The sequence below is a fragment of the Peromyscus eremicus genome, chromosome 13, assembly GCF_949786415.1.
Source record: "Peromyscus eremicus chromosome 13, PerEre_H2_v1, whole genome shotgun sequence".
Lineage (NCBI taxonomy): Eukaryota > Metazoa > Chordata > Mammalia > Rodentia > Cricetidae > Peromyscus > Peromyscus eremicus.
In genome coordinates, this window is record NC_081429.1 from 10,709,432 (window position 1) to 10,736,832 (window position 27,401).

Sequence of the window (27,401 nt, forward strand, 5' to 3'; positions counted from 1 at the left end):
TATCCCAGACTCAGAAAGACAAACATGGTATGTACTCACTCATAACAGGATACTAGATGTGGAACAAGGATGACTGGACTGCTACTCACATCACCAGGGAGGCTACCTGGAAAACAGGACCCCAAGAAAGACACGGGGATCGCCCAATGACAGAGAAATGGAATGAGATCTACATGAACAGCCTGGACATGAGTGGGGGTAGTGAAGGGCGAGGGTCGAGGGAAAGAGAGCTCGGGTGAGCGGGAGATCCCAGCTGGATCAACAACAGAGAGGGAGAACAAGGAATAGGAGAGCATGGTAAATGAAGAGCACATGAGAATAGGAAGAAGCAAAGTGCTAGAGAGGCCCACAGAAATCTACAAAGATACCTCCACAACAGACTGCTGGCAATGGTCGAGATACAGCCCGAACTGACCTACTCTGGTGATGGGATGGCCAAACACCCTAAATGTCGTGCTAGAAACCTCGAGATCCAACTACTGAGGGATCTGGATGCAGAGATCCATGACTAGGCCCCGAGTGGATCTTTGGGAGTCTAATTAGCGAGAATGAGAAGGGTTTATATGAGCGAGAATTGTTGAGACCAAGGTTGGATAAAGCACAGAGACAAATAGCCAAACAAATGGAAACACGTGAAATATGAACCAATGGCTGAGGGGTCACCAACTGGATCAGGCCCTCTGAGTGGGTGAGACAGTTGATTGGCCTGATCTGTTTGGGAGGCATCCAGGCAGTGGCACCGGGTCCTGTGCTCACTGCATGAGTCGGCTGTTTGAAACCTGGGGCCTATGCAGGGTCCCTTGGCTCGGCCTGGGAGGAGGGGACTGGACCTACCTGGACTGAGTCTACCAGGTTGATCTCAGTCTGTGGGGAAGGCTTTGCCCTGGAGGAGATGGGAATGGGGGGCAACCTGGGGGGAAGGTGAGGGGAGCGGGAGGGGGGAGAACAAGGGAATCTGTGGCTGATATGTAGAACTGAATTGTATTGCAAAATAAAAATTAAAAAAAAAAACCCACTCTGAGAAAGGGTTGGGACTCTACTTGGGTCCTGAACACCTAGTGTGGTCATCAGTTGACTAATACAGACTTTCTTTTGGCTTGAATCTGGGCTTGAGTAGTCTCTGGTGGGTACCTCTCAACAATGCAAGTTCTAACCCTGGAAAGACACACCAGTGGTAGCAAGGTCTGGGGATGCTAATGAGTCTGAGAGTCTGTACTATGCTGCTAAGCCTTTATTGGTATATGACATGCGGCTCCACAGCTTGCCCTCCACACTGTTTTTGTGTTTTCACTTTCCACTTTGGTGATAAAAACTTTAATTGCACTTATTTCTTGATTACACTTCTTGCCATGTGATAAGTGTTTGACTCTGGGATGCAATGACCTAGATATTAATAAGCAGGAATATTAAACCAATCTTCAATTATATAGGCTGTAAAAAAGATTACCCCTCTTCCAGTTCTAATAAACATTATTTATTTTAATCCTGAAAGCCATGTATCAAAGGCCCCATGGACAAGCTTTTGTTTCTTCATGTTTCACCTTATCCTAAAAATGTAAATAGAAAATATTTAGAATCTTATGACTTCCAGTTTAATGTTGATGAAAGCCCTTCCTTCTATTTGGTGAAATAAATGAAACATTAGGATGTCAAAGTTTCAGTTTTCAAGCTGTGCTGGTTAGTTGCTGGCTTTTTCTCCCCCACACAAGCTAGAGTCATCTGGGGAGAGAGAACCTCAATTGAGAATCAGTGATGTTCTCATTGTTGTTGGAGGGCTTCATGTACTGTGAACAGAGCAACCTGTGCATGTGGTTATGGGGTGTTTAAAAATACATGCTGAGCAAGCCATGGGGTGCAAGGCAGTAAGAATCATTTCTCCATGGTTTCTGCTTCAGTTCCTGCCTCAGGATTCCTGCCTTGAGTTCCCTCAGTGAGGGATTATAGCCTAGGTGTTGTAAGATAAAATCCTTTCTTTCTCTAGGGTCTGGTTTTTTTTTTTTCACAACAGTAGAAAACAAGACACAACTGTTTTTTTTTCTCTCTAAGGTGTTCATTTAGATCTAAGATTTCTTTTTGATTTATACTAGCGGCTTACATAATATAACCACTTAACAAAATATTCTAGACTGTTACACAGGTCTCATTCCATGAAAAGAAAAGTAAATGACATATATTCTTTTGGCAAAACATATAGGGACTGGGATTTCAGATGAAAATTTGAGGTCTTGGTTGGGGAAGGCATTAGGATACTGAAGTAAACAAGCATTCTTTGGGAAAAATGTGTGTGTGTGTGTGTGTGTGTGTGTGTGTGTGTGTGTGTGTGTGTATGTGTGTGTGTGGTGTCCATGTACACAGAGATATGTGCAGGCATGGGCAGTCAGAAGAGAGCATCGAATCCTTCTGAGCTAGAGTTACAGGTATTTGCAGAGCTCTGAGTTGTTTTTGTAGATGCTAGGATCTGAATTCTGAATTCAGGTCCTCAGGACTGTGCAACAAGTGCCCTTAACTGTGAGCCATCTCTCTAGTCCTGCCTGGCTACAAACATTTTTGATATGGTAAAGCATTAGTATAAGATTTTGATTTGGAGTGAACTCAATTAGCATGAAGATTTTGATTTGGAATAAATTCATCATGTTTTCTTTGTGGCTGAAAACTAGCCAGTGAAGCTGATCCTTTACCAAACCACAAGTTATTTAAAGCCTGTTGTGCCTTTCACAGTTTAAAGAAAAAAGAAATTGTTGCAAGATCTTTATTTTTCAAAGATATAATGCATGATTGATGACCCAAATCAACACTGAATCAAACTACAAAACATTTCAGCTCTGCCAAACAACATTGAAAGCAAAGAAATGTCAGTATCCATTATGAAACTAAATTAACAGTGATGTTTTGACTGAAACCATGAAGGAAGAGGTGAGATTCTGTAGTGCTGAGCTACAGTATTCCTTTCAGCTCTAGTTGAGTTTGTATGGCCATTTCTCTCGTGTGTTTGTTTCATATTGAAAACTGAAATAATTAGCTCATTGTTGCCAGAGACTTTTTTTTTTGTGATTTCGGTACTTTTAAAATCCTTTAGAAGCCTGTTTGTTTTCCAATGAGGGACAGAAAAAGAATGGATATGCATGGTAGGGAGGTAGGGAGGATCTGGGAGGAGTAGAGGGATGGGAAACTGTAATTGGGATATATTATATGAGGGGAAAAATATATTTTTCAATAAAAGGACAAAAACCCTTTTGACCATTTTAGTCTTAAAGTCATATATCCTTTTGTATTTTAAGCTTAATATTTGTGTATGTACTTAGAGAAGTGTGTGTATGTGTCTGTGTTTTTATGGCTTTACAAGAAATTAAATTTATATATTATTGTTGGAGAATTTCATACAAGCACATATCAAATCCACTCCATCCCCTAGCCCACACACCATCATTTCTTCTCATCTTCACGTGTTCTTTTTCAAATCCACTGAGTCCACTTAGTGCCTCCTGTATGTGCATGGGTGTAGGACCCTCTAGTGGAGCATGGGTATCCTCTCAAGGACTACATTCCCTGATGAAAACTGACTCTCCCTTGTTTAACAGCTATAAATCACTGATAACTCCTCAGCTAGGGATGGGTCCTCATGAGTCACTTCCTCCACCCACCAAGGGATTTTGACTGGCTTAATCCAGTGCATGCAGTCACACCCACTGTGAATTTATGTGTACTAATAATCTGGTCTTGTTCAGCAAATACTGTTTTGCTGCAGAAGTTCACTACCTCTGGTTGTTACATTTCCAGACTCGCTTCCCTAATGATCCCTCAAACTTAGAGGAAATGGGGTGATATAGATGTCTTATTTAGGGACAGTCACTCCACAGTCTGTCATTTTATGCACATTGACTAGTTGTGTCTCTGTTTTAAGTGCCATGTACTTCAAAACAAGTTTCTCTTAGGAAGGTTGAGAAATGAATGGTCCACTCATTGAATATAGTGATAAGTACTTAGGAGGCAATTTATTACTATAACCTTTCAGTAAAATAATAGTACCACATTTTCCACTGGGGTCCATGTCTTAGCCATTTCCTCTCCCCCGCCACAGTCTGTTAAAAGTATAAGGCATGAGATCTTTTTTTTTGTAGAGTGATCCTTAAATTTAATCAGAAAGATCTTGGCTTCTCCCATAAAGTTTGTGCTACTCTTGTACTAGTGGGTATACCTTTCCAGGCCAGCCACTATTGTAGCACATAGGCTTCACAACTAGGTAATTATGATGACTACTTCTCTCCCCTGGTAGCATGTGGTAGCATGCATAGACCCTTCCAGCACTATGAAAGAAATAACCCTGCTATAACCAACTTATTGACCATCATCTTGTTTTTCTGCTTCTTTTTTTTTTTGCTCTGAATTTTCAGTTTTGACAACTTCCTTTCTTGTTACATCAAGCTTTCCACTCTGTAGGTTGCATTTTTACTTAAATGATAATGTATTTTGCTTTACAGAAACATTTTAGTTTTAGGTGGTCCAAATTAATTGTTACGCTTAAAGCCTATACTACTGGGGTCCTGCTGAGAAATTCTTTTTCAGTGTCTACAAGCTGAAGCCTATTTTCTATTTTCTTTTTTATCAGAGTCAATATCTGGTCTTATGTTGAGGTGCTTTGGAGTTGACTTTTGTGCAGGGTGAGAGATAAGGATTTAGTTTCTGTCTTGTACATGCAATTATCAGTTTGAACAGCACTATTTACTGAAGATTCCCTTTTCTCTAGTGTGTCTTTTTGTAAAAGTCTTTTCTCTTTATAAAAAGTCATGCGACTGTAGGAGAGTGGACTTTTATCTGGAAACTCAGTTTTAGTCTATATCAAAATGTGTCTGTTTTATGCAAGTGCTATCTTGTTTTTATTACTATTGCTCTGCATATAATTTGAAGTCAAAGATGGGGATACTGTCAACATTTTTTTATTTTTATTTTTACTTTTCAAGGTGGTGTTGGGTACCGTGGGTCTTTTGGGTGTCTATATGTTTTAGTCAACATTCTATTGCTGTGAAGAGACACCATGACCACAGCAACTCTTGTTGGTTTGTTTTTTGTTTTTTTCGAGACAGGGTTTCTCTGTGTAGTTTTGGTGCCTGTCCTGGATTTCACTCTGTAGACAAGGCATCCCAAGTGCTGGGATTAAAGGTGTGCACCACCACTGCCTGGCCCAACCTATAAAGGAAAGCATTTAATTGAGTATGCTTACAGGTTCAGAGGTTTAGTCCATTTTCATCATGATGAGAATCATGGTGTCACATAGGCAGACATGGTGCTAGAGAAAGAGCTGAGTGTTCTACATCCAGATCATCAGTCAGCAGGAAGAGGGATGGGGCCTGTATTTAACATTTGAAACCCCAAAGCCTATTCCCCTGTACCCCCATTGACACACTTTCTCCAACAAGGTACCACTCCCTAATGAACAAGCATTCAAATGTATAAGCCTATGGGGGCCATTCCTATTCAAACCACCACAGCACATAAAGTTTGAGATTGCTTTTTCAATTACTGTGAAGAATTGCATCAGGATTTTGACAGGGATTGTGTTGAATATGTAGATGGATTTTGATAGAATGGCAGTTTTCTCATTATTCTTCCCAATCTATAAACATGGGCAGTCTTTCTATCTTCTGGTATCTTTTAAAATTTCTTTAATGTCTTAACCTTTTCATTATACAAGTCTTTCACATTCTTGGTTAGATTAATTACAAAATTATTTTAACAGTTTCTTTTATTTTTTCAGACTGTAATATAATTATATCATTTCCCTATTTCCTTTCTTCCATCCAAGTCTTCCTATGTACCTCTTGACTCCTTGCTGTCTTTCGTTAATTGTTCTTACATACATACTGGGCTCTACAACTCTGCAGTTTATTTGGTTCTGGTCTTCTGTAATGAGCTCCATCTGTTAAGTTTCCTTGATCATAGGTGAGGACTACACTTATCTGTAGGTAAAAGGACAAATGTCTAGAATGTAGTTGTGGGTTATGTTGGTTTAGTAAAATGATAGTTGTATGTTATGTTCTTCTCCAAGATCCCTCACTTCACTAACCCTAGGTAGCTGGCTATGTTTCTCATATGAGGCTTGATTTCTCTCTTGTTGAGTAGGCCTTAAGTTCACTTAGAGTTGATGGCACCACCAATGTGTGTGTGAAATTACTGCACCCTTATGGTGATTGTGCTATGATTGCCATTGTTGTGGCTCAATAGGCCTCATGGCTGGTTAGGACTAATGGTCGCTTCCCTCCTTTGGAAGTTTGTACAGTGCCTTCTGTTATCTTGAAAGTTGTCCGCAGAGAGGAGGCTTCCAGGTTAGTTCCAGCTCAGGGGCCTCTTGGACCTATGTCTGAAGTGGGTGATGTCTTCAGCAATAAAGACTCTCCTTCCATCTCTGGGAACAGCCAGGGGGCAATAGCAATAGCCTGTAATATTTTGGAGTCTTTTGGACAATCCTTACCAACAACTTAAGAGGGCTTTCAGGAATGATTTTGGAATTTATGTTTTCTGGCCTTTGGCTCTTGGAAGGAGCATTGCCATCCCAGGTTGGAAAATTTCATTTCAACTATATATGTATATTTGCACTTATTTACATGTATTGTAGGTATTTTAGGTAGATATATAATAGTATGATTCTTTATAAAATTTTCAGACATCTTTATTGTTATTTTAACCTCCTTTCTCCTATGCTTATCTCCTCCCTCCCAGTTAGAGCCCCACTTTTCATTTCCCCATATATCACTTGTACCCTGCTGTTATACCCTCTGTTGTTTCCCCACCCCAGTAATGGTCGTTTTTGTTTACCTGGTTGCTGCAGTTACTCTGGGATATGTACTCACATTTGAAGATTTGGAGCCAGGAGCCTTAGATGAAAGAGAACACGCAACATTTGATACTTGTTCAGCCATGTTCATTGCTGCTTTACTCACAATAGTTAGGAATGAAAAAATCTAAATGTCCTGAAACTGATGAATGAATAACGAAAATATGGGACATAGACACTGTAGAATACTATTCATCTGTAAAGAAAAGTGAACTCATAACATTTGCAGGTAGATATATGGAACTAGAAAAATATCATAGTGAGTGACATAACCAAGATGTAGAAAGGAACAGTTATTTTTAGCCTATTGTGAATGGGATTTTTCCATGATTTCTTTCTCAGTGTGTTTATTTGTGTTTGATATGTTAGGAAGGCTACTGAATTTTGTCTGTTAATTTTCTGTCCCGGTACTTTGTTGAATAAGCTTATCAGCTGCAAAATTATTTTTTAGGTAATGGAATTTGTCTTTTAAGTTCTAAAACTCTCCAATGTATCATCACAAAATGAACATGCAAAACATAGTAGTTAACTTACTTTAAAGTGGAATGAATTTGGGGTAGTTTTAATTTTCTCTTAAAGCCCACCTTATACAATTCAAAGAGAGATAGATTTCTTTATGGATTTCTGTCTATTAATAGTTCTCATAGTGATTTATAGTGACAAAGGGTTAAAACTTATACTTATTTTTATGTTTTAACTTTGAAATTTAAATGTTCATGGAAATTCTAATAAATAAATGATGAAGTCACTGCAAATATTTTTTTAAAGACTTTACCTCTGGATTCTACCTATCACTACTCAACTGATGATAAACATGGATAGGCATTTATGATTTAGAAAAATGGTCTAGCTGAATGATTATATATAAAAGAAGCTGACCTTAAAGTCTTTTTTAATTTCACTGCATGTAATCTGAGACAGCGTTACATCAAGGAATAACTGATTTTAGAATGTTGTAGCTTTCCCAAAAGCATAAGCTCTGCTCTACAAATACAGCCTATTATTGGACAAAGGTTATTAGCAGAATTATTATACAAAGAAAATTCAGCCTCACAGTGGTATCAAGAAAGTGCTGTGGGTGGGAGACTGAGTAGATGTCAAGAGTCCAATGTATAATTCTTGAGGACCCGAGTTCTTATTACAAGGAAACATGTAAAAGCAAGGGAAGGTAGTACTTGCTTCCCTAGTACTGGGTGGGGCAAAGGCAGGTAGATCCAGAACTCTTGGTGTTTAGCTAACAGTAGAAATGGTAAGCTCCAGGTTCAGTAACAGATCTTCTCTCAAAATAATGTGGAGAAGTGATTCAGGAAGTCATCCTGATAATCAACTTCTGGTTTCTACAGACCTCACAGGTAAAAACCTGCTCACTCAGGCATACATCACACAAGCACATGTGTGCGTGTACACACACACACACACACACACACACACACACACACACACACAGGGTATAAAGTACTGTTGTGGCCAACTGAGGCACACTCAGGCACACACCACACAAGCACATGTGTGCACACACACAGAGAGGGTAGGAGAAGAAAGTACTGTGACCAACTGAGTAGGAGATAAGAAACACTTTCTAGAGGGAAACAAATGATCTGTATCATGAAGGGTAAATAACATTTCTCCAGCTGAAGAAGATTGGTCATTGCCAGACATCTGATAGGAACAATTACTAACGTGACATGAATAGGACTGAGCCAAAACTTCAGCATGTTATGTAGAAGAAGTATATTATGTAGACATGACACGAAGAATTTCAAACACAAATATTGAAAGTAACTAAACATTGGCAAACTTTATTTTTCTCAAAGTATATTAAGTATTTGATAAGTGATTTTAACTTAAAATAATGCTTTATCTTAATGAAAGTAGATGCATTTTGCTTTTTTTGGGTTCTCTTTAAAGGCACTATGGCCAAATTCTAAGTTTGGTGGTTTGAAGTTTGGGCTTTTAATTCTGCTACTAGTGAGGCAGACATCTGGCAGAATTAACTGCAAATTTAGCAACACATTTCTTGCAAGTTATATAACTTTAGTGCCTGTATTTATGTCTGAACTAATTGAGTTGAGTTCATTGAGCACCTTGGATATGCAGGTTAATTAAAACCATTCTCGAAAGGTTTCTTTTGTCACTGAACACATTGTTCTGCCTACTCCCTCTCTTCCTAGTTTCATATTCCCAGAAGAAACACCCTGGTGTTCTGGAAGGTGTACCTCTAATCCCTCTGCCTCAGATTGCTTTTTTTTAATCTCCCCCTTCTCTTCTTTTTTACACAAATAATCTGAACTGACACATATTCAAGTTCTTTGATATCTTTTATTTTTAGTCAACTCTTAATTATTGCACGTGTTCATAGGTACAGTGTGATATTTCAGCACGTGTGTTACAATGTGTAATAATGAAGCCAGAATCATGGATGCTTACATATCTTACACTTTGTACCTGAGTTGGTGGTTACTCTTCTGCTCTGGTAGCATGTAGAATACCTTCCAGTACTGTGAACACTAGTCTGTTGTGTTAAAGGCTCTAGCTTGACTTCTCTGTGTTGAATAAGTTATGTAGCTGTTTGCTTCAGCAATAGGTCTTACCATAAGTTTGTGGAAAGCAACCAATAGCTTTGGCAATAGTTATTTGGGGATTTCCATGGGGTACTTTTTGCCAGCAACTCAATTAGATGTATACTATTCCTGGCACTGGAGGTAATACTTGGTGGCAGGAGAAGTCTAGTTGGGGTTTGTTGCTCCCATTATTTGGTAATTCTGTTTATATTTCTTTCATGTAGCTTTGCATTCCAAAATGCTTCTACTATAGTAGGGGGTGCAGTGGGATGACAGATCCCTGAAAGCAGTTGGATACAGGGTTGTGGATGAGGCTGGAAAAATTTAATGGAGGGCAGAAAAAAATAATGAGGATTACCTAATTAATTCCTGGTGTGGCCACTGGGATTCCATGTAAAGAGCCATCATTTAAAGTTTTATCTTAGCCCTGGGTTTGATCCTCAACACCACAGATACTGGGTATGGTGATCTGTAGCTATAATTCTAGCACTTAGAAGGTGGATGGAGAAGGATCCCAAGTTCAATGTCATTATCAACTACATGTTGAGTTTGTGGTAGCCTGGGCTACATGTAAAGAAAAGAGAGAGAGAAAAGAAAAATTAAAAAGTTTTATGTTATTATCCTGTAGCTTGTGTTCACCAGGATCCTGCAGCCACTCAGACCTAAATAAATACACAGACACTTATATTTAAACACTATTATTTAAACTGTTTGGCCTAATGGCTCAGGCTTCTTGTTATCTAGCTGTTATATCTTAAATTAACCCATTTCTATTAATCTATGAGTTTCCACATGGCTTGTGGCTAACTGGTACCTTACATCTTGCTTCTCAAGGCGGCAGTAGCGGCTGGCAGCATCTTCTGACTCAGCCTTCCACCTCCCAGAATTCTCCTCTCTCTCCTTATTCCACCTACACTATATTTCCTGCCTGGCTACTGGCCAATCAGTGTTTTTATTTATCAATCAATCAGAGAAACACATTCACAGCATCCCCAGCATTATCCCTTTGTATTTCTCATTCATTTTTATCACCCAATAATTTTACATAAAAATACTACAGTTGTGGACTCTGTCCATCCACTATGTAGATTGAGGGGATTGAGGTTAGGTAGTCAAGCTTTGCAGTAGTCTTTACCTGCTAAGTCACCTCGCTGACCCCATTTCATGTCTTTTAATTGGAGGATTAAGCCTATTTTCAGTTGAAGTTATTATTGAGAGGCATGTCCATTCCTGTTAGATTATTTTTGCTCTTTGATAGATTCAAGCTTCGTGCTTCTTCGTCTGAAAGGTGTGATGGTTTACTGTGCCGCTGTTTGATTCTTTCCCAGTTCCAATTTGTTCATCGATTCTTCTGAAATGTATTCTGAGCTGTTGAGATTGTAACTGTCTTTCTTCACCATCTGTGTCAGGGTTCCTTTATGTGACTTGCTCATTGATGGGTCACTGGACATGATTTGCTTTAATTTGGACTTCTTTTGGAAAGTCTTTAGTTTTCCATTTTTTTAGAGGAGTAAGTTTGCTGGATATAGTAATCGTCATTGGCAGTTATTTACTCTCATATTTTGAAATGTGTTATTTTTTTGCAATTTCCTGGCTTTTAAGGTTTCTTCTGAGAAGTCTGATATAATTCTGATGAATTCATATTTATAATTTTGCATATGTCTATTGAAGCTGTCTGTATTTGTTCTTTGTTCTGTGCTCTTGGAATTTTAAGTGCACAATGTGAAGAGGTTCCTTTGTAGTCATGTCCATTTGTGATAATGGATGTTTCCTGTGCTTGGATGTTCATATTTCTCCCTGGATTTGAGGCAATGAACATCTAGGAAAGGGAACATAATGACCTCCATTCTAAAGTTGTTTATGCCCTTTGTCTCCATCAGTGAATTTCTATTTCTGTGGCTGTTTGTTCCAAGAGGTAAGTTTCTATTTCTCTAAAAGGTAGCGTGTTTCCCCCTCTTCTGTGTTGGGTCTCTCTGTTCTTGGTACGTCTTTCTTTCTTTTGTTTTATGGTCTGCATCAACAGCTATATGCCAGAACTGGCTAGTACCTGGTTTTGTTGATAGTATCATCTGGTGAAAACTGTAAGACATCATTTAATGCAGACAGCAAATACATCCCATATCTGGATAATAGTAATAACATCTTTGGATGTAACAGCAAACACCTCCAGGGTCTAGGTAATGCCGATAGCACAGTTTTATATAGATAATAAAAGACCACCTGCCTTGAGGATCACATCTTGTTTTGCAACCAGAGGAAAAATGTTCTGTAGCAAAAACTGGCAAGGACAATGACATGACTGAGGACTTGACAAAAAAAAAAAAAGAGGAATAAACTATTCCCTTAATGATCTATGTCCCTATAAACACTAGAGCTCCAACTCTGACAAGCCTGTTCCCTCTTACCCCTTAAGAATGTACTTGCCCATCTTTCTCCTCAGAACACATGCTTGTATAGCATTCTCACAAGTCTGCTTCCACACTCTCTCTGAGTCAGATAAACTCTCCTAGAGTTTCCCTATGATGTCAGTCATTAACTTCTTTTTTTTTTTCAGTGATACCAAGGACTTTCTTGGTCCCCTAAGATCACTTTGGTATCACCAGGAAGAATGGAAAAGACCTATGATCCTTGGAGGATAAGCTAGGAATTTTAAGATTATTGAGGGTAAAATTTTTAGCAAGTGACAAAAGGAGATGGTTGGAGAAAAGTAAAACAGGAGAGAGGACATCTATCACATGGTGGTGTGGGCAGGGGAGAGATGTCCCCCCTCACCTTGCCACCTGTGGCGGGTGTGAGAGCTGGTCCAGTGGTCAGAAGGGCAGGAGAACTGTCCCTGCCCCTCACCAGCAGCAACACTCATAGAGTGGACCCTGTACCTCCCCTGGGCAACACAGTAGAGCTGGCACTGCTGATGTAGATGTGAGAGAGTCCACCCTCAGGGCATGAAAGCAGGGAACTGGTCCTGCCCCTTCCTCATCACTGCAAGGGGCCAACTCACTGGAGCAATGCTGGAGAGCTCACTGTGGTTGTGAGGATGGGGGAGACCTTACAACTACACAGGTCTAGAACTAGGGTTATGAGTTGGTCCACCTCAACATCCACCCCATCTAAGATTTGGTGGAGTATGTGAAGGACTGGTCCTGCAGACCCAAAGCTGCAGGGTCTCCATAACACAGTGCAACAACAGAATATTCAAGAGGAATCCCAGTGATGGCCCAGTATTGATAGTGTAGCAGAAATCAGAGGCCTCAAACCAGACCAATGACTCTTTGCAATGGACACTTACAAGTGAAGATATATGAATAAAAGGGTGTACTGTGTGACTCACTGTGTCACTCTACAGCTTCTGTAACAAGATTGCCTTTCTCCTTCTTTCTTTCTTTCTTTCTTTCTTTCTTTCTTTCTTTCTTTCTTTCTTTCTTTCTTTCTTCTCTCTCTCTCTCTCTCTCTCTCTCTCTCTCTCTCTCTCTCCCCTTCCTTCCTTTCATCCTTCTCTTAAATTTTATTTAATTTTAATTTGGTGGGGGAGGTTGCAAGTACAGAGGGCACATACAAAGGGACAGGGAGGTGAATGGGATCGAGATGCATGATGTGAAAGACACAAAGAATAAATAAAAAGAAAGTTAAAAAATAAATAAAAAAGACAGATGAGAGGAGTAACCATACATGTATAAAGTTATGAGAAACAGTGAAGAATCTCGGGAAAACATTTCTTTATTGACAGTTTTTGTTTGGATGACCTGCCAATTGATGAAAGGTATGTGCTCAAGTCATTATTACTTTGTTGAAGTTTGTCTCTTCTTTCAAATTAATAATGTTTTCTTTCTGTGATTGGCTGCCCTTGTGTGTGATACATAAATATTTAAAATAGTTTATTTTTCTTGTTGATTTGATCCCATTATCTTTATACAGAGACTTTCTTTGTCTCACCATACAGTTTTTAGCTTCAGCAGGTCTTTCTTATTGGACTTTCTTGGGACCGTCAGCCCCCAAATAATGACACAGAGACTTACTATTAATTATGAAAGCTTGGCCTTAGCTTAGGTTGTTCCCAACTAGCTCTTATAACTTACATTAACCCATTTCTATTAATCTGTGTTCTGCCACATGACTCTTTACCTCTCCACAATTCTGTACAACCAGCTCCCTCTGTGTCTTGCTGGTGAAATCTGCCTCTTTTTTCCCCCCAGAGTTCCTCCTTTTCCCCAGAAGTTCACGTACCCTCTCCTGCCTAGCTATTGGCTGTTCAGTTCTTTATTAAACCAATCTGGTGCCTTAGGCAGGTGAGGCAAGACATAGACACATCTTCATGCAGTATAAACAAATGTCCTGCAACATTGAGTCTCCTAGGTGAAATATATACAGTCACCCTTGATTTCCTTCTGTTTTCGTTTTCAGTGGTGCCCTTCTCATGACTGCATTTTCTCCCTCCTTGATCTTGCAGTTTCTCTGTGAGCTTCAGTGACCTTGACGTTTGCAGCTCTGATTTAATAATCAACTCCGGCTTCCACAGAGCTCCAGCACTCATCAATGGTCCAGCCCAGTGCTGACACTGTTCATTTGTATCCTGGGAATTAGGCTCTGACTGTCAAACTCACATGGCCTCTTATGTGAGTTCAGAGGCCACAAAACTCTGAACATTTTTAAGTTTCAATATCTAATTTCTTTGATCTTCCTTTAAAATTTTGAAGCCATCCCCCTTCTTGCTTCAGATAATAGTGTTGCCGTAGGTATCTATGATGCCAAACAATGGCCATTGTTTTTCTTCTCTAACTCTTTGGGAGGCAGGGGTTTCCTGTATGAGCAAAACATGAGTTGGGACCACAATAATGACAAATCCTATGAATGATATTTTCTCAAGAAATCTCCAGACTTCCAAAACAGTAATAATTTTCTAGGGGGAGTAAGTAATACTTTTGGAGGCCATGCCACAGGAGTATTCTGGTGCTCCCAAATTATTACTGTCACTCTATTTTCCACAACTGACATGCTGCTTTTTGAGTTGTGTTGAGTTAGTAAGAGCTAGCCAGAAGGGACGGGTGTAATGCAATTTCAAACTCTACAAATCTTATACTATTGAGATTAATGTACTTGCCTTGAATAAACACTCTTGGGATTGTCATGAGCCTTTGGTTAGCTTAGACACTTCAGAGAAAAAGAGATTTTTTAAAAGAAATAAAAAAAAGTGTTCTTCCTTTTATGAAGGAGCTGACCTTTTAAACTAGATTTTTAAAATCAGCATACAAGGTCACGGCTTTCATTGTGGCAGCTCCACACATACTTTATTTTTGTTGCTCCTCCTTCTGACTCCCCTCCCTACTGCCAATCACTCTTCCTCCTACCAATAACCATCCTTCTGGTTCCATATTACCTTCTTTATGTGTGTGTATTGGATAAGTGGCTATATGTATTGAAACTAGGAAGCGGACCAGGAGAGGGGGAGAGGAGATCTCAAGGAGATAAGTAAGAAAAAACAGAGCTGTCATTCTGGATGTATTTCTTCTAACATAGTTTTTTTTTTTTTTAAATCAACTGTATATCCAGTTCTGCATTAGATTCTGTAAATACTTTTTTCTATTAAATTAAGTTGTCTTCTGCTATAAAACTTAATAATGAATATACAATTAGCTCTCTTGATCCTGTCGGAGAAAGAATGTAGTCTAAAGAAACTAAGTGTAACACATTTTGGGTTTTCTAGATTTATTATTTTGTAAATAATTGTGTGTTTCCTGTGAGTTTCTCTGTGAGACTAATGAAGCTGTGCAACATTTTTCCACTGTCAATTTGCTGTTTGAAACACATCTGTTGTGTTTATAACTTATCTTAATATCTAGACAGTGTCAAACACAAAAGATGAGGTAAAGAGAATTTCACTAAATGCATATGAAAAGCCATACATGTTAAGTGGAGAAAGACAGGGAAAGGGGAAGAGCTGTGGAACTGATCACCTGCGTCCTAACAAAGCAGTAGAAAGATGCTCAGCCAGTAATGTGCTTAATTAAGTCTATATTCACATAATGAATTTTGAAGTGCATGTTGTCATGTCAGCCAAGGCAATTATTTGTCCTGTGAGATTTCCTCAGTGGTAACAGGTGCAGCGCAACTGAGGGAACACAATGTTGCCTTTTCACCACACTAGCGTAACTGAGAAGTTAATTTTAGGTTAAACGTTAATTAAATTTAATTAATTAATTAAAATTTTCTATTTGGCCACAAATGAGGAAGCCACTGATCATCCACGAAAATAATTCTGTTTTGTTTTATGTCACAGAGAGTAGTTGTGCAGTCTATCATATTGGATGAGTCATCTGTCTTGCTTCACTTCGTTTAACCCAATAAGAAGTCTTAAGTCACTGTAGCTACCAGTATCTGGAGGCTACCTCTGCCTGAGATACTGATGGCCAAGCTGGCCTAGTATCAGGTAGGCAATCTTCACTGTCCTCCCTATCTGCCTTTGCCAGTCCCATGGTCTCATCCCCAGCCCTGTAGCACACCACCTTCAGGGTACTGCATTCCTTCTCGGGCTCCACTAATGGGGAATCAACAAACCCTTCTGCTAGACCCAGCTTTCATCTTTCCTGTGGACCTCCTTAAATCCCCCTTATAGTCCATCTCTATTCCTTCATATTAGCCCCTTAATACTTAGAAACTAGTGGTCACACTTGACAGGAACTCAGAAACACTCCCTACCAGGCAACCCACACCCACCACACTCTTCTAAGATCCAGAGTACATATTAGTAACATAAGATCTAAAACAAAATGAAGAAATTACATAAAAAGGGAAAGACTAACAGAAATAAAAAAGCACAGGGTTGAAATCAATAAATAGAAAGATAATAAAAATAATACAAAGAATGAATAAAATGAACAGTTTGTTATTTGAAAAAAAATCAATAAGATTGTTAAACCCTTAGCCAAATTAACTAAAAGATGGATAGAGGAGATCCAAATTAATAAAATTAAGGATAAAGTTGGGGACATAACAGCAGACACTGAGGAAAACCAGAAAATCATAAGGACATACTTTAAAAACCAGTGTACCATCAAATTGGAAAACATAAGACATATGGATAACTTTGTTGATATATATCACCTACCAAAGTTAAATCAAAATCACATAAGCAATCTAAACAGACCTATAACCCCTAATGAAATAGAAGTAGTAATTACAAGTCTCCCAATTGAAAGAATTCCAAAGCCAGGTAGATTTAACTCTGAATTCTATCAGATTTCAAAGAAAAATTATTAATATCAATACACCTGAAACAGTTTCACAACATAGAAAAAGAAGGAACATTGCCTACTTCTTTTTTGCAAGGCTAAAAATATACTGACAGTTAAACTTTAAAAAAGAAAGAAAAAGAATTGTAGACCAACTTCCCTTATGAATATAGATGCAAAAATTCTCAATAAAATACATGTAAAACCAATCCAAGAACATATCAAAAACATTGTCCACCATGATCAAGTAAACTTCATCTCAGAGATGTACAGATGGATCAAATAAATTGATAAGTGTAATCTACCATATAGACAAACTGAAAGACAAAAAATCACATGATCACCTCATTAGATGCAGAAAAGGTCTCTGGCAAAATCCAACACCCCTTCATGATAAAAGTACTAAAGAGACTAGGGATACCAGTGACATACCTCAACATAGTAAATGTGATTTACAGCAACCCCACAGAAAACATCAACCTAAACAGAGAGAAACCCAAAGCATTTCCACTAAAATCAGAAATAAGACAAGGTTATCCATTCTCTCCATACCTACTCAATACAGTACTTGATGCCTCAGCTAGAGCAATAAGACAACTGAAGGAGATCAAGGGGATACAAATAGGAAAGAAAGAAGTCAAAGTATCTTTATTTGCAGATGATATGATTGTGTATGACCCGAAAAACTCCACCAGGAAATTTCTATACCTGATTAAATATTTTAAGTGAAGTAGCAGGATTGAAAATGAACACATAATGATTAGTAGCCCTCTTATGTACAAATGACAAACTGACTGAAAAATATCAGAGAAATAATACGTTTTACAATAGCCTCAAAAATGCCTTTTGGTAATCCTAACCAACCAAGTGAAATATTTGCATGACGAAAACTTTAAGACATTAAAGAAAGAAATTAGCAGGGCGGTGGTGGTGCACACCTTTAATCCCTGCACTTGGGAGGCAGAGCCAGGTGGATCTCTGTGAGTTCAAGGCCAGCCTGGGCTACCAAGTAAGTTCCAGGAAAGGCACAAAGCTACACAGAGAAACCCTGTCTCAAAAATCAAAAAAAAAAAAAAAACAAAAAAAAACAAAAAACAAAAACCCAAAACCCAAAAAAATAAAGAAATAAAGAAATTGAAGAAGGTATCAAAAGATGGCAAGATCTTCCATGTTCATGATTTGGTCAGATAAATATAAAGTAAATGGCTGTCCCACCAAAGCAATCTACAGATTCCATACAATGCTTATCAAATCCCATAACAGTTCCTCACAGAACTAGAAAGAACAATGTTCCGCTTCATATGGAAAAACCAAAAATCCAGAGTAGCTAAAATAATCCTGAATAACAAAAGACCAGCTGGAAGTATCACCATCCCTGACCCCAAACTGTCCTACAGGAATAGTAATAAGAACTGCATGATATTGGCATAAAAACAAACACATTGATCCATCAAGTTGAATTGAAGACCCAAAATAAGCCCACACATCAATGTATACCTGTTTGTTGGTAAAGAATTAAAAAATATACACTGCAAAAAGACAGCATCTTCAACAAATGGTGCTGGACAAAGTGGATGTCTGCATGTAGAAGAACCAAAATAGGCCCATACCCTGGTCAAAATTCAACTCCAAATGGATCAAAGACCTCATCATAGGACCAGATACACTGACTCTGATAGCAGAGAAAGTGGGGAACAGCCTTGAACTCTTTGGTACATAGGAACTCATAGACCAGTGCCTCGCTTAGTCATCACAGAGAAGCTTTGTTCTGCAGTAAATGGGAATAAATACAGCGATTTGTGACTGGACAATGTGTAGAGAATGAGAGATCTTGGAACACTAACTCCTAAGCGGGATGTCTCCATTAAACCTCTCCCCTCAGGGCTCAGGGAACTTTGCGGAATAGGAAGTAAAATGATTTTAAGAGTTAGTGGTGGCGAAAAATAACAAGGAAACAAGGCCTTCTAGACATAACAGGACTGATACACTTATGAATTTCCAGAGACTGTGGTAGCATGCACAGGGCCTTCACAGGTCTAAGCTATCTGGGGTCCAAGTGCTGAGAGGACAAGTAGACACAAGCCCCAGTTCTTAACCCAGAAGCTATCTCCAACTGATGAGTACTCACAAATAAAAATCAGTTTTCTCCCATGGTGTCTCATCAGGTATACAAACTACACTTAAGAGCAGGCCCCATGCCCAGCAGTAGACGACCAATATAGAGTGAACTCAGTGGTAGTTTTGGAGGGTTTTTGTGTCATAATGCTTTGAGAATTTTTTCTTATAAATATTATGGTTTGTTCTTTGGTGTTTTAATGAATTTCTATGTGTGTCTCAATGTTTGTAGTTGTTTCTCGTGCCTTTTCTTTGTCCTTTTCCCCTATTTATTTGTTTTCTTCTATTCTGGTTTATTTTTATTTTTTCTGATTTTATTATTATTATATTTTAGATGGCTTTTTGTATTCTAATGAGAAAGAAAGAGAAAGTAAGAGTGTGGATTGCAGTAGGTGAGGAAGTGGAGAGGATCTGAGATGAGGTGGGTGGGGGGGAAACCATAATTGGAGTATACTGTATGGAAAAGAAAATCCATTTTCAGTGAAAAAATAGCAAAAAAAAAGTCTTAAGTCTTTTTGTGTTTACATGTGCTTTTCAGAGGAATGAGAAATACTTTTTATAATGGCATCTTTAATACTATTCAATATCAGTTTTGCACACAGCTATCATTTTGTAGCTGTTTTTGAATTAGTCAGGAATGTGTGAGCATAAACACACTGATTACACTTCATTAAGGCATCATTGCTAAGTTATTTTCTCCCACTGTTTATGGATTATGAACGTACCTATTTCCCTTCCTCTTTTTCACATTGGTTTTTAAAGGTAGCATCTGTTATAACTGCTATCCTTAAAAATCTGTCTGCATCCTGAGACTTGTATCTATTGTAAATAAAGGCAATGTCCAATGATGAAGGCCGTCATGACATTCAAGAAGGAGATGTGTATTCAGGCCACCTATTGACACAGGAGAGGAATCTAAGTGTATTTTTTTTTTATTTAAATGTCATGTTTTCCTGATTTCCTTTAAACCACTTCCAAGATTAAAATTTTCTTCCTTCCTTTCTTTCTTTCTTTCTTTCTTTCTTTCTTTCTTTCTTTCTTTCTTTCTTTCTTTCTTTCTTTCTTTCTTTCTTTGTTGTACGGGGGTCTCATACAGCCCAGAGTGGCCTTGAAATCGTTATGCAGCTGTTTTAAATAGTCAATAGATGGCTATACCCTAAATGCCCATTGGTAGGAAAATGATTAAGAAAATATGACATTACTACACAGTAGAATATAATTCAACTTGGGCAAGAAGGACAGTGTGCCATCTGCAGAAATACATGAACCTGTGATATAATACACTTAAAAAAGCACAAGCTGTTCATAGAAGAAATGCAAAATTCCATTTGTGTGGAGCAAACAAACTCATAGAAACAGAGAATAGATGATAGTTTTCAAGGGCTGCAAAGGTGAAAGAAATGAGGAGTCAGTATTTGATGTTTGAACGTTCACTTGTACAAGCTGGACGAATTTTAGAGATCTGCTATACAATGAGATACTGATAATTAAGAAGATACGTGCATTTAAAATTTCACTCAAGTTGTCTTAGTTAGGGCTTCTATTGCTGTGGAGAGACACCACAACCACAGCAACTCTTATAAGGAAAACATTTAATTGGGGAGGCTTGCTTAGAGTTCAGAGGGTCAGTCCATTATCATCATGGTAGGAAATGGTGGCATGCAGGCAGACATGGTGCTGGAGAAGTAGCTAAGAGTCCTACATCTTGCAGGCAACAGGAAGTGGTCTGTCTCACTGGGTGTGGTTTGAGCATATATGAGACCTCAAAGCCCACCTCCACAGTGACCTACTTCCTCTAACAAGATCACATCTACTTTATTCAACAAGGCCACACCTCCTAATAGTGCCACTCTCTTTAGGGACCACTTTCTTTCAAACCACCACAGGAATCTATATCACTTAAAGGTTTTTAATACTCACTACACACATGCAAAAAGACATAAATATTGGGAAATGACAGATATTGTTATGGTTTGAATCTGAAATGACCCCAGATAGGCTCATACATTTAAACCTTTGGTACAAGCTGGCAGTGCTCCTTGAGGAGCTTGTGGAGTCCCTAAAAAGGGGCCTCACGAGCAGAAGTGAGTTGTTGGGGTGAGGAGGTGATGTCTGTAGGTAATATCTACCTCTTGTTCTGGCCTAAGCTCTCTGTTTCCTGATCCACCAAGATGTGAATGAGCTTTACTGCTCAGCAACCTCTTGCCATCATTAGTGGAGCCACTCCAGTATCAAGCTTTTTCTCTACACTCTAATCTGTGGCTAGGAGAAGTCTTCCCTCCTTTAAAGTTCTGTCCAGTATTTTGTCACGTCAATGAGAAAATTACTTGAGGCTGATGTGCTTGTTCCCTTGAATGTAGACATGGTATCATGGGTGAATGCATAGGTCCGGATTCATCAGATAATACACATTAAACATGTACATGTCTAAAATATAACCATATCTAAGTGAAGCTGATTTGAAAGTGGGCTGGTGAGATGGCTCAGGAGAGAAAGGCACTTGCCATCAAGTTGGATGACCCAGGTTCATTTCCCAGAACACATATTATGAAGGAGACAACCAACTACCCCAAGTTGTCCTCTGACCTCCATATGTGTGTCATAGTATAGATGCGCTCACACACATGTGCATGTGTGCACACACACTATATATGAAGCTGATAAAATTATATAAGACATATTTTAAAATACATGGAAACATAAAAACAGAACATTTAGATGTGTGCTTATATGAAAAGAAATGGAAGATAAAGCAAAGACTGGTGTGGTGGTTAGCACTGGGAGACAAAGGGTCAAAAAGAATTAGGAAGAGAGTACATGGGATTCAAAGACACTGTTATGCTCTATTTCTTTTTCTTTTTCTTTATTTTTTTAAAAGATTTATTTATTATGTACAGTCCTCTGTCTGCATGTATGCCTGCAGGCCAGAAGAGGGCACCAGATCTCATTACAGATGGCTGTGAGCCACCATGCGGTTGCTGGGAATTGAATTCAGGACCTCTGGAAGAACAGGCAGTGCCCTTAACCTCTGAGCCATAAACCAACCCCTGTCATGCTCTATTTCTTAAACTGGATTGTAACTATATAATGTATAACACGAATCCTAAATGGTCTTATAATAAAAAACCCAGAGCTAGATATTGGGGTAAATGCTGAAAGATTAGAGAGACAAAGGAACAAGCCACTGCCACATCTTACCTCTAGGACTCCTCAGTCTGAAAAGCCTCTAGTTCTTGTCTCCTCATGCCTTATATACCTTTCTCTGCCCAGCCATCACTTCCTGTTTCAACCTTCGTAATGCTGGGATTAAAGGTGTGTGACCACTGCCTGGCTCTGTTTTTCTTAGACTGAGTCAATCTCATATAGTCTAGGGTGGCTTTGAACTCACAGAGGTCCAAATGGATCTCTGCCTCCTGAGTGCTAGTATTAAAGATGTGTGCCATCACTGCCTGACTGCCTGGCCTCTATGTTTAATCTAGTGGCTTGTTCTGTCCTCTGATCTTTAGGTAAATTTTATTAGGGTACATAATATATCACCATGTTAGTGATGACATTTGTTAGTACTATTGACATCTTATTTTTACATTACATTCAAATAGAGAAAAGCCCTCCCATGAACAGTGAATATCAGACAGTCATATAACTGGCTTTGTATTTTTTTAAACATGTTTCTAATTTAGCAATTTCCATGTTTGTTTCCTTGAACATGGAGATTAAAGCAAAGCACACACATATTGAATATCAGTAGCTCAACTGACATCTTGTAGCTTGTCATAAGTGGAATTCTAACTCATTCATGTCGCTACGTTCACTGTCAGAAATCACTGAAATGAGTTTCCTATGAAAGGCATTATTACTCACGAAAAATGAACATCTTATGAAATAAGAGTTGAGACACCTTTATTTCTCACTGGCATAGAAAAAAACCCAGGGAAGTTGCTAGAATTATAGAATGGCAATTGACACAATTTTGTGTTTTTGTTTCTTTTTAAAGGCATGTGTTCAGGAAAGCTTGAAAGAGAAAATTGTTTCATGTTAAAAAATGTCTTCCTCCACCTCACACACTCACCCTATTCCCATGTCAGAGACATATCCTGTGTTCCCAGGCAAGTTTAAATTAAACACATCAATCATCCTAAGGCTTAAGAATTACCTAATGCTGTGATAAATGACTTCTGTAGTTAGCCTCTTAGGGTTTGTTATTTTAAGATTTGGTATTCACATGCATTTGTGTACTGGACTTAGGCAGTCTGATGCAGAGAGGGAATATGTATTCATCTGTGTTTTATCAAACTATCTCTGGAGTGGTCTGGCATGGCGTTTGGTATTGCCATTTTCAGGATTATTTCCTTGGAAAGTCACTGTTTTGACTTAACTGCATTTTCTTGGAAGGAGGATAAGTTAAACACCACCAAAATAAAAGATCAACCCAAAGTGAAGGTTAGAAGGTTTAAAGGTAAAGTTGTGAGTTGGGTAGAATCACCCTTAAATAGGAGCTCATGGGTGATTTTCTGATCTATGAACATCTTAAGAAACAGAAAAGATAACAATGGAGATCATTAAGAATTTAAAGAAATAAGAGAATGCATTTATTTAGATGTGAAGGAAATCCAGGTAAAGGCATCCTAGGCAAAAACATGAAGCGACAGTTCTTGTTTGTTTGTTTTGTTTTTAAATAAGGAATAGGGGATTATCTATCTATCTATCCACCCAGCTATCCATCCATTAACATCTACATTTATATTTAAATGAGTATACTGGAGACTGAGCACAACACAATAGTACCATTTGAAGTCATGCAGAAAGGAATCAAAGTGATTTTTAGAATTAGAGTGAATGGGTAATTATATGTCTTCTGCAATCTGACTGGTTCAGCTTGCATACACAGCTAAACAAAGGGTGCTGGGAATTCATTTAAATGAATAGATTGGAATTCATACCCCAGTCTCTGTGAAGGCACGGGACATCTGAACATGTCTTTTTCATCTATTTGTTTTTGTGGGGAGAATTAATATATAATTTTCTTTTTCACTGTCAGTCATGCTTTGTCTAGAACAGAAAACAAAAGTCTGCTAAACAACCAACCACCTAGCAAAATGGTGGGCTGCTCTCATAAAGAGAGAAAAGGGAGAGAATGCCCACGACAAAAGCTTTGGACGTAGGTGTTGAATACAATTATTTTGTAAACGTTTGGAATAGTTCCCGGTTTGGTTAATGAGGTAGCCATTTGCTTGACTGAATGGTCTTTGAAAAACCTTCTGTTCCGTAAAAGATATTTCCTTGTTGCTGCCAGCTTATTTCTATCACTGAGGCTGTTTGGCGACAGTGGACCGGTCTGGATGGCTGGAAGGACACTGCTTCTTTAATCATCTAAATTGATTTTCTTAACTTTCTCATCAATCTTTATAAAAGATGGACACAGCCGAGAACTGGAGGCTGTTCCTCACAAGAATTCCCTTTCTATTGTATTGTAAACATTTTCCAATCAGCATTTTAATAATATTTAGACTTTTATCAATCACTCTTTTAACCAAACAAGCGAGCTGCCAAGACTCAGAGCCAGCATCTTCCACCTGGCGTGATTTAAAATCTTTTCACTTACAGGCTATAGTCTTGCCTGTCTCCAGTAATTTTTCACAACTGCCGTTAAATCATCATGTTGACCCATGCTTTAACCTTGCCACCTGCTTCCCTCACACTGTAGCATAGCTTTCCAAATGCTCTACAAATTTGGACCATGATTCTACTTTAAGTCTCTCCATTGTAAAGAAAAAAAGTGTGTCTATGGTTCTTCCCATCTCCTTGCTGTTTGCGTTCAATTACCTCGCCAAATGTCCAGCTTTTCTCTTAGACTGCTACTTCTCCAGACTGCTGAGATATTCTGCCTCCTGTCTTTTTTACAACTAATCTTACAGACTTATAGATGCTTCCCTCATCTTCCTAAAAACAAGTAATACAACTTCCATGAATTTTTAAACAAGTATTCGTTACTGGTATGTGTGCATAGTAACATTATTCTATCTATATTTGTATGTATCAAGTATAGAATCCTCTATGAACTTCCTTACTAAAGAAATATGATTTTAATTTTTACAGTTCAATCTAATCATTATTTTTCTTTCCATACTAATGCTGTCCTCCAATTCTGAGGTTCTAAAGCCTAAAATGTATGCTCATTTTGAAAAGATGGGAGAGATAAAAATGTTTTATTAATTGATTGAAAATATAAATGTTAGAATGTAGGAGATGATTTGAATTATATTCCACAGAAAAATGTAAAATGGTACAATCATTCTCCAAACCTTTGGCATTTCTTCAGTATGTTAAATGCAGTCTTATACTTTGGCAATTTGATTTCTGGTTATAGTCTTAGGAAAATTAAAAACATGTCCACTGTGCAACTTACACATGAATATTCATACAATATTGTTATTAGTAGCTGCCAAAGTAGAAATAACTCAAATATTCATTAACTGGTAAGTAAATAAAAAATGTTGTGTTCATAAACACAATACCATTCTGATTTTTTGCCATTTTAAATTAGTTGATTTATCTTTGTTTATGCTTCTCAGTTTTTAGATTTATACATTTTGATATTCTGATTTATTTTATTTGTTAATATTTCTCTAGTTTTCTTGTGATCAAAATGTCTTAGTGACTATTTTATTTCTTGGAAGACAAGGCAACTTTTAGAAAAGAAAGCATTTAATTGGGGGTTTGCTTACAGTTTTCAGAGGCTTAGTACATTATCATCATACAGGGAGCACGGCAGCAACTATGTCACTAGAAAGTAGTTGAGAGCTACATCTTGATTCATAGGCAGAGAGAACCTGAGCCTGGTGTGGGCTTTTGAAACCTCAAAGCCCATGCACAGTGAAACACTTCCTCCAATAAGGCTATATCTCCTAATTTTTTCAAACAATTTCTCTCTCTGTTGATGAGGTATTCAAATATGTGAGCCCTTGGGCCATTCTTATTCAAACCATCACAAGAAACAAATTGAAAGACAAGAAGCACGTAGTCATCTTATTAGATGCAGAATGGGTCTTTGACAAAAACACAACACCCCTTCAACATAATAAAGGCAGTTTACAGCAAGCCCACAGCCAACATCAACTTACATGGAGAGAAACTCAAAACAATTTCACTAAAATCAGAAACAAGACAAGGATGTCCTCTCTCTCCATACCTATTTAACATAGACTTGAAATACTAGCTAGAGCAATAAAACAACTGAAGGAGATCAGGGGGATACAAATTAGAAAGAAAGAAGTCAAAGTATCTTTATTTGAAGATGACATGATAGTATAAATAAGTGACCTTAAAAATTTCACCAGGAAACTTCTACAGCTGATAAACACTTTCAGCAAAGTAGCTGGATACAAAATTAACTCACAAAAGTCAGTAGCCTTCCTATATACAAATGATAAACAGACTGAGAAAGAAATCAAGGAAACAACACCTTTCACAATAGAAATAAAGATTATAAAATATCTTGGGATAAAGCTAACCAAGCAAGTGAAAGTCTTGTATGATGAAAATTTCAAGTCATTGAAGGAAGAAATTGAAGAAGATATCAGAAGATGGAAAGATCTCCTATGCTCATGAATTAACACAGTGAAAATGTAGTAATATTTTAATACAATAGGATTAACATAGTAAAAATGGCCATTCTACCAAAAGCAGTCTACAAATTCAATGCAAGCCCCATCCAGATTTCAACACAATTTTTTACAGATCTTGAAAGGGCGATTCTTAGCTTCATATGAAAACACAAAAATCCCAGAATAGCTAAAACAATCCTGAATAATAAAACAACTCTTGGAAGTTTCATTATCCCTGACCTCAAATTGTACTACAGTGCTATAGTAATAAAAACAGCATGGTATTGGCAATAATCATTGCAGAAAACAGAGTGAAGAGTCCTAATGAAATTAATAAAAGAATAATCATATAAACCCACAATATTTCCTGGATATACGTAAAAACAAACAGCCCCTCCCCCCAAAAAAAACCAACAAAACACCACTTCTTAAACACATCTGCACTTTGACATTCATTACAAAGTTATTCAAATGTGAAGATACTGGAAACAGGCTAGTTTTCTGTCTTAGAGTTTCTATTGCTGTCATGAGACACTATGACCACAGTAACTCTTACAAAGGAAAAATACTAATTGAGGTAGCTTACCTTTTTGGAGTTTTAGTCCATTATCATGGTGTGACATGGTAGCATGTAGGCAGACATGGTGCTAGAGAGGTAACTGAGAATCCTACATCTTGACTCACAGGAAGTGGTCTGTCTCACTGGACATAGCTTGAGCATATATGAGACCTCAAATCTTGTCTCTTTAGTGACACACTTCTTCCAAAAGACCACACCTCCTACTAATAGTGCCATTCCCTTTGGAGGCTATTTCCTTTCAAACTACCACATCCTACTTCCTGGCCCCCAAAGGCTTGTAGCCATATCATAATGCAAAAATGCATTCATTCAAACTTCAAAAGTCCCCATAGTCTATAACAGTCCCAAACTTGTTTAAAAGTCTAAAGTTCAAAGTCTCTTCTGAGATTCATGCAACTTCTCTCTCTCTCTCTCTCTCTCTCTCTCTCTCTCTCTCTCTCTCTCTCTTTTTATGATTTTTTGAGACAGGGTTTCTCTGTGTAGCTTTGC